The following is an 18,565-nucleotide window of genomic DNA, read 5'->3' on the forward strand; positions in this document are numbered from 1 at the left end:
TTTAACCGGACTATCCATTGAGGATGAAGATTCAGAAAGCTAGGCTGTATTACCCATAAAGCTCTCCATTGTGGGCCCTAATTCCATAAAGTCCACAAAATAATAGTCCCAGACACCCAATGTCACCTTTGGATATCCAGCTGCCTCCTTCTTGAAACTCCTGCCTTCAGTAAGACAAAAACATCAAAGTCATTCTTTTCTGGAGCACCCCAAGGGTTGAATCTACATCTGTACATAATCTTCTTATTATCTCCATAACGTATAGTATTATGCTATTCTTCTAATCTTCTTAGTCCCTACTTTCAAAGCGGAATTAAAATATCTGTGGCTTCAGCACCGTTGCTCAGCCTGAAGAACTCACGGCAGTGACAATTTGATTGATTCTGACCATTAATTTAGTCCCATATGATTATGCTCTGTCTTTAGGTTGGGTCAGAACATCACTCTGGTCATTGTCTGCAGCACATTACTACAGAACATGAAACTAGCTTTATTAACTTATACTTTAATTTCCTCATTTTTGTCCAGGATCTTTGCGTACTCCCTATCTCAACTCTCAAATTATTGCAGCCTCTTCCTCCTGCATCGTCCAAATGAGAAATGTCAAGAAAATCATACCTTTTATTTCTTTTCATTTGAGAGCTCTAGCAGTGAATGCAGCTAATTATTATACATTAGACTATTTTAATGTCTGTTCGCCTTAACACAAAGGTTGCAAAGGGTACAGAACATAGCGGGTTAGGTTAACGCACTACTTGCAGAAGTATGACAAGGTCTCTTAAGCTCAACCAACTCTCCGCTGGCTCATGGTTGAAATGTGAACTCAAATTAATGCACTGTTCTACTGTCAAAAAGCGTTTTACGAAAAAGTCCATCTTTTTCCAGAAGATGTTATTTAGAAATGTGTCCTTATGTTCTCTTAGGTCATCGTCTCTGCTGGCTGTAGTATGCTTGGCTAAAGCCAGACTGGGAGGTCGAGCCTACTTTATTCTGGCATCCACCTTCTGGAATGCTCTTCCCCTTTCAGAGTCTGGCTACATGATGCACTGGGGAGACTATTTTACGATTTACAAGAATTTCATTAATTCATTTTGAAACCTAAAATTATTAAGGTAGGACTTGTGGTCTCGTTGCATATTGTAGTCACAAAATCGGTGATTCATAAAATCAGAGGCTTTGCAAAAGGAAAATTTATGATGTAATGTCTCAAAAAAGTTTTCGGAATTGAAAAAGCCTTTCTGACTCGTAAAATGTCTGAATAGGTTAGCCAAGTGGGGAAATAGGCCATGACCCCTCCCCTCTTCTCCCCCTTCCCCCTTATTCATTTCGATACAAGAAACACTTATTTTAAAGCAGCACCTGTCCCGTTAATGGGCTCGTTAAAAAAAAAATGTCTGGCAATGCAAACGCTGGGATGGAAATCTCCCTCCTGTCCCTTGTAGCCCCAATCACTGTATTCCCAGCTAAAGGAAGAGGGCCTTGAGTAATGACGTGCCCAATCGGGATTCATTAGGCAAGTAGTTCTGTGACTCGATGTGAGAGCCATTTTGTGGTGTGAGCGATCCATGTTCACAAATGCTTGGTGTCCAGTTGTGCACATGCTGGTTTGCAACAGCTGTCAGAATATCGGGCACCACTATCTCTTGTAAAACACTCTCTCATCTGCAGCTGGGTCTAGTGCACACTACAGCGAATTGGTAATAAGTAAAGAAATACATGAAGAAATATTGAAGACCACTCAAACTGCCACACAACCCTCCTCCACTGCTTCGTGTCACCACCTGCAAAAAATTACCTCAGGCAATCAGACCAGTTCTCAGGCTCTGCTATGTAACGGCAAACCACTGGCCGTAATTCATTTTACCGACTACATTTATGATGCCCAAAAATCACACAAAAATATCTCCTCCTAGCCACAGACTCCTCGCCTGCTTCATGTGACCAACTTCAAGGTAAGTCCACAACCCTGCCAGAGCAACCTCCTCCCACTCTTAGCATAAGACTTCCAGCCTCAGAACAAATATATTGACAAATAAAATAGGTTTGTTGCATTTGCAATCAGCATGAGTTGGACAGAAAGAAACAAATGATGGTTGACAGCTGCATTCATTCTGAAAGCTGTCTAGAAGTGGTATACTACCAGTAAAGCTTGCTGCTCTCTAGCATCCTTTAAAACTGAAGTTAAATTGCATGTTTCCAAAAATGCACATTCGCGATCACAGTTTCGTGAGAAAAAAAATCAAAATATTGTTTTCAGGTTCATGGACGCCTTGGGGAGGAACATCTCAGATGTCAGAGGAATCTGATACTGGGGAGCAGCGGGAACAGATACATTCTTATCCCATTTTTTTTAAATAATACATTTTTTTATTTTTAACTTTCACTCGGTCACTGGTGGAGGATCGTTTGGGTGACTATCAGTTCTCTCCCCCACCCCCTCCCTTAAATTGAAAATAAGAAGTAACAGACAAAACCATTTACCTGCGTCTTTCTTCTCCGTGGCTAAGAAGAACCCAGAAGAAGATCAAACAGAAGACCCTAGGAGAAAGGAAAAGGTATTGACTCAGACTATAATCCTCATTTAAAGAAAAATAAAAAGCATAAGAGAAAAAAAATCAACAGTGTCACAGTATAGCTCTGGGTCATTTCTATAGACTGTCACAATTATATAATGTGAGCTCGATCAACCTGAAGGTGTTGGAGCACTTTACGTAAGTTCTAGCTACATTACACAAGGTCAGAATCATTTTTTGGGGCATTTTTATAGAGTGTGAACCCGACTGACCCAAAGGTATTAGAGCACTTTACAAAAGTGCCAGTAAGATTACACAAGGTCAGGTTAATTTTTTGGGTTTTAAGTGCGTGGAGACTAAGGCATGCCAATGCCGTCCCTGTTTATTCATTGTATACCCTCTACCTGACAAATGGGAGCAACATTTCCCCCATGTTGCTGCATGCTAGCCTCGTTGCCTCTTCCTGTCGTCCTCCGCCTCTCAGAGCTCTAATTTCAAAGGACATTCCCAGCAGCTCCCCAGGGACTGTGAGACAATTTTAATTAAATAATGTGAACTCGAGCAACCCAAAGGTGATAGAGTGCTTTACATGAGCGCTAGTTACATTACACAAGGTCAGATTAATTTTTGGGAGCATTTTTGTAGAGCGCAAGCTTGACTGACCCGAAGGCATTGGAGCACTTTACAAAAGCGCCAGTTACATTATACAAGGTCAGGTTAATTTTTTTGTTTTCAGGTGCACGAAGATTAAGTAATGCCGATGTCGTCCCTGTTTATTCATTATTTCCCCTCTATCTGATAAATGGGAGCATTTTGCTGTTGTTGCTGTGTCGAGTGCTCCTTTACCCAGGGGGCCGGGACAGAGGGAGGGGCGGGGGCTTGCTGGTAAATGCATGGTGCGAGAAGTGTTTTGAATGGAAAACTCTGACAAAGGGCGTCTGGTGATTAGAGGCCTGGGGGAGGAGGTATTTGACGTCTCTGCATTGGAAAGTACTCCATTCGTTTTTAGGTCTCGTCCTTTTCCATTGCGAAGCAATGGGAAATGGGGGAGAATTCATGTGCTCCATCGGATAGTCAAACCACCACTTTTTTCCGTGGCGTTTTCTTCGAGTGCACGTACAGGCACGCGCATTTGGCCCATACACTTTCATGGCCATCTGTTCCTGTTCCTAATGGCCCTCCCCCAGCACAGAGCGCGCATCGCGGCCGCACAGCACATCAAAGGGCTTCGCCCAGCGTGTGCTCTGCGGCTTCTCGGCTTCTCCTCCCCTAACTTCCTTGCATTTCTCCTCCCCCTCCCCAGCCAGCTTCCCCCAGGCCAGAAAAGTACATTGTCATCACACTGTTTGTTTCATTCAGTTCGTTACCTCCTTTATGCTGGCAAACTATTTGCTACTTTTTACCAGTCTTCTCTTTTTTTGCTCTCCTCTTCCTTGCTCCATTTTACTTCCTCGTTCGCTTTTCCCCTCTTCCCTGAATCCCTCATCTCCTTTTCTATCCCTCTCTTCCTGGGCACCCCTGGTAGAAAACTGACTTTTGTTCTAATTCATTGCCCGTGGTCAGGCCCGTGTAATATATCCTGTTCTCAGACAGACCTGGACTTCTTTTTCCCGCTGCCTCCTACCTTCGCCTCTGACTGTGAGACTGCATCCCAGACGTTTGCATTCGTCTTAAAATGTTCAATGTGCTTCTTTATTTAAATAAACTTTATTAATCTGTTGATATGCACGTTCCTAAGCAGTCACTGTCACCCTCGAATTTTTAAACAGCTCGTGCTACCACGTAATTCATAAAAGAAGGAACATCGATAAATTCATTCAAAACTGACCCAGAACATAGCGTTCAGCTATACCCAGCCTTAACCAACGCAAACATTCTGCCGTCAGCACAATCACTACATCAGCAGGACACACAATGACAGTCAGAGGAGCCGGAATAGCTAACGTCATTTGCATGGTGTCGCAAATTCATCATTCCTTCAATCAACTCACCGGACCCCCCCCCCCCCCCCCCCACAAGCACTCCCTCCCCGCACCTCTTGTGTCCCCACAGGGAGGAGCAGTGCAAGCTTCCCTCACACAAAGAGCAGGTACAGCACAGGCAGCTACAGTGCAAGCTTCCCTCACACACGGAGCAGGTACAGCACAGGCAGCAACAGTGCAAGCTTCCCTCACACACAGAGCAGGTACAGCACAGGCAGCAACAGTGCAAGCTTCCCTCACACACAGAGCAGGTACAGCACAGGCAGCAACAGTGCAAGCTTCCCTCACACACGGAGCAGGTACAGCACAGGCAGCTACAGTGCAAGCTTCCCTCACACACGGAGCAGGTACAGCACAGGCAGCAACAGTGCAAGCTTCCCTCACACACAGAGCAGGTATAGCACAGGCAGCAACAGTGCAAGCTTCCCTCACACATAGATCAGGTACAGCACAGGCGGCAGCAGTGCAAGCTTCCCTTACACACAGAGCAGGTACAGCACCGACAGCAGCAGTGCAAGCTTCCCTCACACACGGAGCAGGTACAGCACAGGCAGCAACAGTGCAAGCTACCCTCACACACGGAGCAGGTACAGCACAGGCAGCAACAGTGCAAGCTTCCCTCACACACAGATCAGGTACAGCACAGGCGGCAGCAGTGCAAGCTTCCCTTACACATGGAACAGGTACAGCACCGACAGCAGCAGTGCAAGCTTCCCTCACACACGGAGCAGGTACAGCACAGGCAGCAGCAGTGCAAGCTTCCCTCACACACGGAGCAGGTACAGCACAGGCAGCAACAGTGCAAGCTTCCCTTACACAGAGAGCAGGTACAGCACAGGCAGCAACAGTGCAAGCTTCCATCACACACGGAGCAGGTACAGCACAGGCAACAGCAATGCAAGCTTCCCTCAAACACGGAGCAGGTACAGCACAGACAACAGCAGTGCAAGCTTCCCTTACACATGGAACAGGTACAGCACCGACAGCAGCAGTGCAAGCTTCCCTTACACATGGAACAGGTACAGCACCGACAGCAGCAGTGCAAGCTTCCCTCACACACGGAGCAGGTACAGCACAGGCAGCAGCAGTGCAAGCTTCCCTCACACACGGAGCAGGTACAGCACAGGCAGCAGCAGTGCAAGCTTCCCTCACACACAGAGCAGGTACAGCACAGGCAGCAGCAGTGCAAGCTTCCTTCACACACGGAACAGGTAGAGCACAGGCGGCAGCAGTGCAAGCTTCCCTCACACACAGAGCAGGTACAGCACAGGCAGCAGCAGTGCAAGCTTCCCTCACACACAGAGCAGGTACAGCACAGGCAGCTACAGTGCAAGCTTCCCTCACACACGGAGCAGGTACAGCACAGACAGCAACAGTGCAAGCTTCCCTCACACACAGAGCAGGTACAGCACAGGCAGCAACAGTGCAAGCTTCCATCACACACGGAGCAGGTACAGCACAGGCAACAGCAATGCAAGCTTCCCTCAAACACGGAGCAGGTACAGCACAGGCAACAGCAATGCAAGCTTCCCTCAAACACGGAGCAGGTACAGCACAGACAACAGCAGTGCAAGCTTCCCTTACACATGGAACAGGTACAGCACCGACAGCAGCAGTGCAAGCTTCCCTCGCACATGGAGCAGGTACAGCACAGGCAGCAGCAGTGCAAGCTTCCCTCACACACGGAGCAGGTACAGCACAGGCAGCAGCAGTGCAAGCTTCCCTCACACACAGAGCAGGTACAGCACCGACAGCAGCAGTGCAAGCTTCCCTCACACACGGAGCAGGTACAGCACAGGCAGCAGCAGTGCAAGCTTCCCTCACACACGGAGCAGGTACAGCACAGGCAGCAGCAGTGCAAGCTTCCCTCACACACAGAGCAGGTACAGCACAGGCAGCAGCAGTGCAAGCTTCCCTCACACACAGAGCAGGTACAGCACAGGCAGCAGCAGTGCAAGCTTCCCTCACACACGGAGCAGGTACAGCACAGGGAGGAGCAGTGCAAGCTTCCCTCACACACAGAACAGGTAGAGCACAGGCAGCAGCAGAGCAAGCTTCCCTCACACACGGAGCAGGTAGAGCACAGGGAGAAGCAGAGCAAGCTTTCCTCACACACGGAGCAGGTACAGCACAGGCAGCAGCAGTGCAAGCTTCCCTCACACAGAGGGCAGGTACAGCACAGGCAGCAGCAGTGCAAGCTTCCCTCACACATGGAACAGGTACAGCACCGACAGCAGCAGTGCAAGCTTCCCTCACACACGGAGCAGGTACAGCACAGGCAGCAGCAGTGCAAGCTTCCCTTACACATGGAACAGGTACAGCACCGACAGCAGCAGTGCAAGCTTCCCTCACACACGGAGCAGGTACAGCACAGGCAGCAGCAGTGCAAGCTTCCCTCACACACGGAGCAGGTACAGCACAGGCAGCTACAGTGCAAGCTTCCCTCACACACGGAGCAGGTACAGCACAGGCAGCAGCAGTGCAAGTTTCCCTCACACACAGAGCAGGTACAGCACAGGCAGCAACAGTGCAAGCTTCCCTCACACACAGAGCAGGTACAGCACAGGCAGCTACAGTGCAAGCTTCCCTCACACACGGAGCAGGTACAGCACAGGCAGCAACAGTGCAAGCTTCCCTCACACACAGAGCAGACACAGCACTGGCAGCAACAGTGCAAGCTTCCCTCACACACAGATCAGGTACAGCACAGGCGGCAGCAGTGCAAGCTTCCCTTACACACAGAGCAGGTACAGCACCGACAGCAGCAGTGCAAGCTTCCCTCACACACGGAGCAGGTACAGCACAGGCAGCAACAGTGCAAGCTTCCCTCACACACGGAGCAGGTACAGCACAGGCAGCAACAGTGCAAGCTTCCCTCACACACAGATCAGGTACAGCACAGGCGGCAGCAGTGCAAGCTTCCCTCACACACGGAACAGGTACAGAACAGGCGGCAGCAGTGCAAGCTTCCTCACACACAGAGCAGGGACAGCAGCAGTGCAAGCTTCCCTCACACACAGAGTAGGTACAGCACAGGCGGCAGCAGTGCAAGCTTCCCTCACACACAGAGCAGGTACAGCACAGAAAGAAGGGGAAGGGGTTAAGTCAACAAGGACTACAGGTAGAAAGGGCGTGTTTTATGCACCGCTTGCAGGTTGTCAAAACACATAAATTTAAGGCATTGTCATTTAGAATGCCAGTAGCTCTCAAAATCTCGCAAATACGAGACCTATTGCATTGCAAATGCTTGTTTTATAGGCTGTTCAATACTCTAGTGATGCAGTCAAACACAGAATGTTATAGTGCTGTTGATTTGCATTGAGGCACTTGTCTTTCAGCTTATCCATTTCAGGAGAGCTGTGGATATATGGTGAAACTTGAGGAGAGGTAGTAAAATAACGCCGCCCCCCCCCCCCAGACAGATTTGTGTATTGCTGCATTTCTGTAAGCTGGGTGGGACACACTGGAAAAAGGGAGTGCTGGGCTCCCCCAGTACACTTCAAATGGTGCTCTTTTATTGAGAGAGAGGTCACAAGGCGGAACAAGATGGTTCTGATATAGGACTCATAAAGAGTAAGACTGAGGCCCTGGGCTAACCTTTTGATACACATATCAAAGGCTGACATCCAGGTGTGAATTCCCAGTCACTTCCATGGCCTGTGTTGTAGTGCTATCAGCTTTGAAGTTGTTCCTGCTGTGACAGACAACTTTCTGGATGTAGAAGGGGCAGTGAAGTTATCACTCCAAAAGGAAGAATACTCCAAACGTATATTACAAAAACTCAGACTCCAAATCACATTTGGTGTTTGGAAGTGGACTATAAGAAGGGGAATTTAAGACCCCAAAACCTGTCAAGCAGCCCGTCAGTCTGTATGAGGAAGAGAAGCTCTGCAAAACGTCTGCCTGTGACCAGAACTGGGGGACCAGGCCTGCTTTTCTCCAAGCCGGGTGAAGAGACACCATCCAGGGAATTCAAGACCAGCTGCCATGAAGCCCAGAACAACAGTGCATGTCTGCTTTCCAAGACCAGTGTGCCCTGTGAGGGGAGGAAGGCTGTTGAATCGATGCCCTTAAGAAGGTTTGAGGAGATGGCTGCTGCACCGATCAAGTCATTGTCTGTGTCCAAGGAAAATCAGAGACCCTTGCATGCCAGAGAGGCGCCACCGTGTATGAACCATGAATGTGGTTCTGCTAAACAGATCATCGCCCTTATACAGAGAGGAGCTGGTGACCTGTATGCCAGGAGGGACTCTTGGAAGAGATTGCCATACTGAGAGAGCCATAGCCCTAGTGTGGTGTTAAGCCAGCAACCCTGTATGCCAAGAGGGTAAACATGTTTACCACGATGTTTACACATCGCATGCCATTACAACGCGGTCATTACAACGACCGCGTTGTTACATTGCATGCCATTCCAACGCAAGCCATTACAATGACGTGCTGTAGGGGGCAGAAGGTGTTGGATTTTAAATCCACCACCTTTCCTACTGTTGCACAGGCTGGAGTTGGAATAGTAAATTGTACTATTCCAACATCCAGCGCCCCCCACAGCAGGTCATTATTATAACTTACGTTGTAATGGTCTGCGAAGTAACAATGCGGTCATTGTAATGACCTCATTGTAATGTCATGTGTTCAAAACACATCTGTTGTAACGTGGTATATTCACCAGGAGGGGCCGCAGTGGAGAGATTGCTATGCTGAGTGGGCCATAGCCCATTTGCAGTAGTGAGCTGGTGACCCCGTTTGCCAGGAAGGGCAGCCGTGAGGAAATCTGCTGGGCCAATTAGGTCATAGCCCATTTGCAATGGAAAGATGATGACCCTCTTATGCCAAATGGGGCCACTGGGACTCTGCAAAAAGTGTGACCTGGTTGGGATTGCCACCGGAGGTGAGAGGTCACCATTGGGACCTGCACCATTTCTAAGGATAGGCGTCAGAAAATTCGCACTTCTTCCCCCAAACTCACCGTGGGAAGGACCAAAAGAACTTACCCAGCTTGGAAGAGCCGCAAAGAACCTTCAGTTGCTGCAGTTGAACAACTGTGTGTGAGAAACTTGAGGAACACTGAGCGCATCCCGCCTGGGAGGGTGCACAGAGCTTACCGGAGGCAGTGGCTGCAGCTCCAGCACCTAGAGAGGGAGTGCACTCAGGGACTCTGGTCGCTCAGATCCTGCGGATTCAGGTAAGATTAATTTCGGATCAGTCAGCCCAGGTGAAACTTGCTCACCACTTAGCGCTGTGGTGCTTTAACACTTTTGCCTTTAGTACAAAGTCAGAATGAAACTGCTGAGACTCAGACTACTAGTTGGGCGACACCTGAATGTCACCTATAGTGAATGGGGAACAACAACTATCACTAGAACAATGAGGGAGCGTGACTCAGGCAATCGCCTAAGAAACACTAAAGCCCTAATCTCAAGGGACTGTGGAAGTTTGTGAATGCAGTATTTCCTTTTCTGGTGGTAGTTGTAAAATAAATACTTCTTTTTTGCATAACAGTACCTTTTTGACTGGACAATCATTAATTGCAGCTGCTGCATGTATTTTGAGGTGTGAGCCTGTGTTCACCATCCCCTGATTCTACTACCCCTCAAGAAGCCTTGGACTGCTCTGCCTACGTTATTCCTGAGAGTCAGAAGTGCTGAAGGGGTACTTGGCCAAGCTGCTCAGGATCCAAAGCAGGCCGTGCCCTGGGACAACATGGGTTAAAGGCCTCAACCCCTACTGTTGGGCCCAGCAACCTCAGGTTACTCCGTGGCCCTCTGAACGAGTTTTTTACAGAAAGGAAGAAAATTGGTGAACTATTACATTTATTGCAAAAATGGAGGTGGCCTTAACTTTGGTTCAAGCTAATCTTGCAAGAGAGTTATCTAAGAAAATTATGGCGGGGGAAAAACATTATTTGGGATTAAGCATAAAAACAGTATAGTGTTCTAAGCTCCCAAATGGTCTGATAAAGAACTACACCCAACTAGGAGGGCGGGAAATATCTGCAGTCTCCACACCACTCAACAAACAGAGTGTCTGACCCAAAAGAATGTGACCATGATTTGGAGACAGGCATGACGTGCACATGGATCCACTCTTTAAGAGCGGGTAACTCAGCCAACAGGATTAATGCGTTTACTGCAGAGACCGGTGGATAATCAGAAGATTACTGTATCAAATTCCCTGACTTAAGTATTCTTTTACTGGACCCTGTTGTGTTGGGTAACAAGTAACTGCAGAGCTTAAAGGCCCATTTTGTGCCATAGTAGATAGCATTATTATTATTGGCAAAGCTGCTCGAATCTACACCATTATTGAGCCTCAGTCTTGACAAGTGCACCTTGTGACATTATCACTGCAACCATACACATCTGAAACCAGCCTTGTCATGCTCTGATCACATCTCCCACAATTTAAAGTGCCTTCCTGGATAACCAGGAGTGTAGCACGGATGTCATGGGCCCTGGCAGCAGCAAAGAAAATTGCCCCATTGGCTGGTGTTGTGGTAGTAAAATCCAGCACATTATGGCTCCACTGCTCCAGCTGCAAAAATGGAACTAGGCTCCTGTGGCTACCTTTTGAACCAGGTGTCAATTTCATGATTGTGTGCACTATACATACATTAACTCTCGGTGCTCTTCTTCTCTGTCTGAGCAATAAACTCAATCTGTGGGTTGTTATCGAAAAGTTAGAGGCAGTAATCTTCAAGTTCTTGAAATTCCCAAAGCCAAGAAACCAAAATAATGACACATGCTTGCTCATTTCTACCTACAAGGCTGTGAACCTCTTTATAAGACCACATAGGTCATGAGAAAAACACTCTACCAACTTCCCCTTATAAGAAAGACTTAAAAACCTACTTGTTCAGACATTACTGTGCTAGTTGATGCAAGTCTAACTCCTACCAAAGGTCTTTTGGAATGCCTTAATCCACTGTTACTATAAAACATTTTCATCTGTACACCCATACACTAGGCTGACAGCAGTGTACTGAATCCTCACAGTTCCTTTGTGGCTGACCTTGGTCACAGTTATTTGTAAAGCACTCTGTTTCACTGTGTCTAGGTCCATGCTATCCTACAACTTTAATTAAATAATAGATAAATGAAATAATACAATTACGTCCTTAGACAGGTCTACTGATGCATCCTATGTTTGACCAGAAGCAGACCATATTATATTCACAATGGGAGAGGGCCTTTACAACCCGGGCTTAAGCACGTGTGACGTTTCCCCGCAAGCGGAACACCTAAGGCCGCTGGTATTCTAGCAGTCCGAGTGGATGGGCGGGGGGAGAGGAACAGGAAGGATTACAGAGGGCAGAAGGACCAGGACACAGCTTGGTAAGTTGGGCTGGGGTTGTGGGGAAGTTGGCTGTGGAGCAGTTTTTATGTCTCAGGTTAGGGGGTCGGGTAGTTCATAGGGCTAGGGTGCGTAGATTACAGCTCAGTAGGGCTGAATTTTAGGGTTCACAGCAGATGGGGCTGGTGTGGGATCTTTACCACACATATGGTTTACCAATCATGCCTTTACAACAAAATTCTTGTAAAGGCATGTGTGGTAAAGATGAGTTCCTTGTAAAGACCGTGTGGTTAAGGCATGTGTGGTTTCAGCATGTGTGGTTGTGTCATACAACCATTCACATTACATGTTGAAAAAGCTCTGTTTGATGCAACTCACTTGTGAAATGAATCCCTCCAGGGTACAATAACTGCATGCTCTCAGAAAGATCAATTCTAGCCAGGAGTGACCTTACTATTAACAGTGGACTCACATACTGCTCCATGGATGGACCTCGTTTTAACAGTTGAGAAAATATCACAGCTCTGTAGATGGACCTCAGCCCTAAACAGAAGCAGACCTCTTCATGCTAACATTGTGTCCTCTGATTGGTCCACTGAGGCAAATTAGCAGTGATGAGACTGAGATCTTGTTGCTCTGAGTTTAAATCCTAAAACACATCTATCAGTGCATCTAAAGGTAACCAGGAGCACACTGCATACCTCAACAGCTCCAGCCCCTCCTTCGTGACCTGAAGAAGGTGCGTTGTGTCCCATGCAGTGCTCTAATGAAACACCTCAGGCCTAGCACTAAGCACAAACCAACAATATTGTGCACCTCGACATCTTCACACTCCTCAGATGAACCCCATTTCTGATCAGAGGAAACCTTTTCATAATTAGATGGATTTGAAAATGCGATGCAGGGCGCGCTACGAAATTCGTTTTATTTATTACATTGTTTACTTACCTCCAATTATCCATATTCCGGTTTTTAGCAACCCCCACCCTGTCCCTCCCCCGCCCCGCCTCTCTGCCCCACGGAACTCCCTCCACAGGCCGCGACTGTGGAAAGTATGTGCCATTCTTGACCAGAAGCACCCTCACTGCATTACCAGTGCGTCCTGAGGAGGCTTTAGCATCTGTAGAGGAATTGCTTGGACCGGGGGACTATATTTTACTCTAGCACCCCCAGATTTTAATGTGGATGGTCTGCAAGAGACAATATTCCCCAGGTTTTCAAGTGGGAACTCATTTTCAATAGTGGCACACCATCTTTCTGAAGCCATGCGGCACACCAGCTACTTAAAGCACTATAACCTGAGCTGCAAACTCAGTGCGGTCTCTATGACATCTTTGTTAATTATCTAACTGTGGCAACTGAGGAGTCAGCAGAGTAAGAGACAGCAGGACATATACTTTTGTGTTACGTCTGGATCGGCTGATTTGAGAATAAAATGTTTTTAGGAGGGGTTCAACACCTCAATGACCACAATTAAATAATTAGTAAAAACACTGGGCCTGGAGGCTCTCCAAGGCCACAGAGTTTGCTCCTGCAGCGTATTAGGCAGGCAAGTCCTGTGACCGTGTTTAATCTTCAGTGTCTATGGAAACGGGTACATCACACACACAAACACACACACGCATGCATGCAAGCACACACATACACAAAAACCTGGGGATAAACAGGCTTGGGGAGGTGGCCATGCACCCCTCCTCCCCTCTGAACGAAACACGGCCCAGGGGTATGGGATCCCCAGGGCATAATGGGGCGGGAGAGGGAGCCCGCTTGGCCCCCATCCCCTTTTAGAAATAAACAGAATGTTTTCTCTACAATTGCACGTTGAAAAACGATCTGGAATCCTTGACAGAGGTGAATGCATCTTTGATTTAATGGAACACAATCTCTTTTGTAGGGACTGTCCAAGATGAGTGGGTTTTTTCCTGTTGTCTCCTAGTCTAAGATCAGAGTCCACGGTTCTCCCTCTTAATTGCTGCTGATTATGCGAAGGCACTGAATTACCTACCAGCTCCACCCGTTTGGCCCAGCTCCTTCCCTTTTAGTAGTAAGAAACTGTGTTTCCTCCAGTAGGTTGGCCAGCCAGGCCCTACTGGCAACCCTCTGCTGTGCAGGGCAAAAGGCCTGGTCAGGCCCTGCAGACAACCTTCTTTGCACACAGCTGAAGGTGGTGTGTGGCGGGGAGATTGGCTTTATGTATGATGATAAAAAAGTACATTATGGTAAAAAAAACTAGAACTTCACTGAAAAAAATAAAGATTAAAGGAACATTATAGTTAGATGAATATATCAATGACAACATTAATATTTTGAACTTAAAACAACACAGAAATTCACCTGTTATAGTAAGCAGACCTAACCATAAATTGCACCCCTGCCATGCACTGCTTATGGCTTCACATATTACATTACTCATGACATTTTCTATGACATCATTTATGACATCAATGAGGACATCTCAAATGACATCATTGATGTCATCACCAATTACATTTTCCAAGCGTCTTTTGTACACATTATTCTATGTAGTAGTATGGCATTAGAGGCCTGAAAGTAAGTACAACATTTCCAGAATAACAAATAATACGAAGCATCATTAATTCCATAACAGACACAACTCCCATAGGTGCAGCAAACATGAAACCAACATTGACCCCATACCAACCACTTCACGGGTAGTTTCATTCACATTAACAATCAACCACAGATATATGGGAAACCCTAATTGCACAAGGTGTTGAATATCTATACAACTGTTCAGAGAAAGCCACGTTCCTCAGGATACTCAACGTCTTTTTAAAAATCAATGCCCTACTATGGACAGCTTTTATCTGTATCAAACCCCTCATAGTCCCCAAACCTACATTGAGAAATGAAGTTGATATGAGTAGAAAAGTGGGTACCATACACAGGGTTTACTCTATGGAGAGAGTTTACTCTGTACCACACTGATCTGATTGAAGACAGTGGAACTCTAATAGAAAATACACTGCAAAGTATTAAAAAAAAGTATCTACTAGGAGCAGTGTACACTCTATGCAACACTTGTAAAAAACAGACACAATTCATTTAAAATAACCAAGGTCTGAAGGTGTTAATGATTATACTACCTTCAGCCATTATAATAAGGAGAACACTTTAAAGATATCTCATTTTCAGAAGCAAAAGAAGCACATGAACGTAGGTTAGTACCTGGTGCACATAGTTGTCTATGTCATTGTAGACATTGTCATGCTGTAACAATTCTGTCAAATAATTCAAAGCTGCTTACAAATATTAGTATGTAGCACATAAACTTGTGTGGAACATGATGAACAGAAGTCGTCAACTGTCACCTGCACACAGAGTTACTCATCAATGCAAAGATTTATAACATGCTCAATACCTCTACACACCTATGATGCATTATGAGCACATGTGTTTTGTAAACACTTATATCCATTGGTTCGACGCAGGCTGTACTAAACTAGGCAGAAAGATAGTATGGTCTCTACCCGCCACTTTGTAAAGTATAAAACAAACTCACACACTCATTGGATAATGTCATTAGTGACATCATCAGTGATGCCATCAATGTTGTCATTTGAGATGTCATCAGTGATGTCATAAATGATGTCATAAAGCATGTCATGAGTGATGTAATATGTGAGATCATAAGCAGTGCATGGTGTGGGTGTAAGTTAAAGTTAGCTCTGCTAACTTTAACTGGTTACAATCTGTGGGTTAATGTTGTCAGTGACATATTCCCCTAACTATAACATTACGTTTACCTTTGTTTTTTTCAGTGACTTTAAAATATATATATATGTGTGTAGATATATAGTCTCCGTTGTACTTAAGATGTGCCAAGTGCATAAGTGTATTTGTCTCACTCCACATTCTAACGCTACTTAAATAATAATTAGATTACTGAACACAAAGCACTGACCTTTCGCTTAAACAGAACAAAGAAGGATGTAGCCCAGGAGTTTCTCAACTGTTTAATATGCAACCCTGAACTCAAATGCCCGCTTCCCCACTTAACCAAATTGTGTGATTCAGAGCCCATTTTTTTATATTTTTTATGTATAAATTTTCTTAACCATCCCGTTTTAGAGCACATAAAAATAATTCAGTACAGGATCTGCACTCTGCACAAACCTCACTTACATATAGTCAGCATAACATAGTCTTGCTTAACATTTAATAACAATATATGCTGTGTAAATAGAGACCATGACAAATTGACACATTTTTATGTTACATTTCTACGTTCGAGAAACGTCACTCAGTTGTGTCACACAATCATATGTACTTGATTGAGATACTGAGAAATGTTGAGAAATATTTGTTATCATCTTATTTTTATGACATCTGTTGCCTGATTTACATTTTTTGATGGCTAGGCTCGTGCTTTGGCTTTTGGAGCCAAGCTAGGTCCCTGGGTCAGCTTTCCCCAAGGCTGTCTGTGTCCCTCCTAGATGCCCAGAAGAATTGTCCCACTCCCCTGTGAGGTTCTGTGAATTCTGAACCCGTTCCATAAAGGTCATGGTTTAGTTATGAATTTGATATTAGCGAACCGTAACTAGTTAGTGCGGCAAGTATGAGTGTTTTCGTCATGTTAGACTGATGGATTCACTACATATTTAGGGATTTCGTTCTGAAACCTTGGGTTCCATTTTGTGTATGGCAGCCATTTTGTGGTTGCCCTCACATAGGCCGATGACTACGGCCGAACGAGTCTTTAGCACACGTACACTTTAGCTGACTTCTGAATGACCTGAGCGAACTGACCCTCTTGCCTGAAGCCAACCTTGTTAGGCCAGTTCCTTTCCCAGTAGCTGATCAAGATTGAGGATCAAAGCACAGGACATATTAAAACTTTATTGCACACAAATATGCCTTATCCTACTCTCACCTGTTTCTGCTCCTTTCTTTATGGTCTATTTACGATGGGGATGTGCCTTTTTTTATTATGGGTTCGTTCGACCTGTCTTAAAAAGAATGTTGGGTTTGACCAATGATTGATCATGGGCCGGGTAACTGAAAAGTGGGTTTTACCGTCATGCGATACTTTTGGTGTGGATACATGTGATTGGACAGTTTGTAAATGTAAGGTATTTGTCTGGAATGTGATTTTTGGCATAAAAAGGGATGACTTGCTATGTAAAATTGAGCAGTCTCCTGAGAACTCATACCGTGATGACTTCTAGGACTTCTGTTACTGGCTGCAGCCAATAAATTCGATCTTTGACGCCACCACGAAGAGTCCCGTGTCTCTGTATTCTAAGACAGGTGGACCCGAAGACTTTGGGCGTGCCCCTGGTGCCGCTGGGTCTTAAATAACCCGGTTCTTCACCTGCTTTGCTGTTACACCGAGCCGGGCGTTGAGCCCTGGCTGAGGGCAGGTGATCTGGCCATTGGGCAGCAGCAGCTCTGTTAGGATCAAAAATATGGGCATCATTTTTGATGTGCAGTTATCTTTTGAGAGCCAGATCAAGGCCATGGCTGGCACTTATTTTGGAGTGTTAAAATTGCTAAGGAAGATTCTAGGGCTTCTACCGGACTCAGCAAATAAGACAGTAATTTCAGCACTTCTGGTATCCCGGCTTGATGATTGTAATGTCCTCTATCTTGGGATCTCTACAGGCAGGTTGTGAATTCTTCAGAGAATACAAAATGCAGCAGCCCAGATGCTACTAAACATTCCAAAACGGCCTGCCATTAGCCTGGGTCTTGTTGAACTACATTGGCTCCCCATTAAGCACAGTTTTGTTTAAAGCACTCTGTTTCGTGCATAGGATACTGAATTGGAGAGGTCCAAGTTATTTGTATCCTCTGATTCAAGCTTATACCCCCTCCAGACATCTTAGGTCTTGACCGTAATCCCCAGGTAGTGCAGAATGCACCGGGAGGGGCAGTTCCTTTGGATTTGTGGCAGCCAAACTCTGAAACTCAATCCCATTTGATTTGTGACTCGAACCTTCTAAAGCAAGTTTCCACAAAAGTCTCTAGACCTTGCTTTTCTGCCACAGTAAGTAGAACTGTCAAGTACCTCAGATGACTTTACCTGTCTACGGGGAAACAGCCTTTGCATCGCAGTTGTTACCCCGCATGCCATTACAACGCAAGCGTTACCACGCATGCGTTGTAACAACACGTAGTCTTTAGTGTGCATTTTTCACAATGCATGTGCTTTTACCACGCATGCCTTTACAGCAAATTTTGTTGTAAAGGTGTGACTGGTAAAAGCACATATGCTGTAAAAATATATAGGCTATCCACATCGCTGTGAGGAAACTGAGGCTCTTCGGTTTCCTCACATCGACGTGCACCGCTCCACAGACCGCAGGAACCAAGAACCACGAGGAGAGAGAGGAAACATGAGGAGAGAGCGTTAAGAGAGATTGAGCCTGGGGTTGAGGTTACTATTTTAGGGTAAAATGGGGTCGGGTTGTGCAGGGTAGTGTTTTAGGGTAATGAGAGGACTGTTGGTCAGGGGGAGGGTTGTGCAGGGGTAGTGTTTTAGGTCTTAGGGTAGGGAGAGGACTGGGGATGGGGCCGTGCAGGGGTAGTGTTTTAGGGTGTAGGGTTGGGAGAGCACTGGGGGGTCGGGGGTCATGCAGGGTAGTGTTTTAGGGTAGGGAGAGGACTGAGAATCAGGGGGGTACTGCAGGGGTAGTGATTTAGGGTTTGGGTCACGGAAAGGATTGGGGTTGGGGTCGTTCAGGAGTAGTGATATAGGGTTTAGGGTAGGGAAAGGATTGGAGGTCGGGTCATGCAGGGTTAGGGGTTTAGGAA

The 18,565-nt window shown here is 46.2% G+C and overlaps 1 protein-coding gene across 3 annotated transcripts in view; it reads right to left on the minus strand.

Annotated features, from left to right (window-relative positions):
* Positions 1-18,565, minus strand: part of TSPAN4 (tetraspanin 4) — a 2,988,612-nt gene that overhangs the window by 1,928,831 nt on the left and 1,041,216 nt on the right. For all 3 annotated transcript variants that reach the window (XM_078682789.1, XM_078682790.1, XM_078682791.1), the window contains one exon: positions 2,482-2,538. The gene's annotated coding sequence lies outside the window, so the exon portion shown is untranslated. The remainder of the gene's footprint in view (positions 1-2,481; positions 2,539-18,565) is intronic.

The sequence above is a fragment of the Lissotriton helveticus genome, chromosome 3_1 (genome assembly GCF_964261635.1).
Source record: "Lissotriton helveticus chromosome 3_1, aLisHel1.1, whole genome shotgun sequence".
NCBI lineage: Eukaryota > Metazoa > Chordata > Amphibia > Caudata > Salamandridae > Lissotriton > Lissotriton helveticus.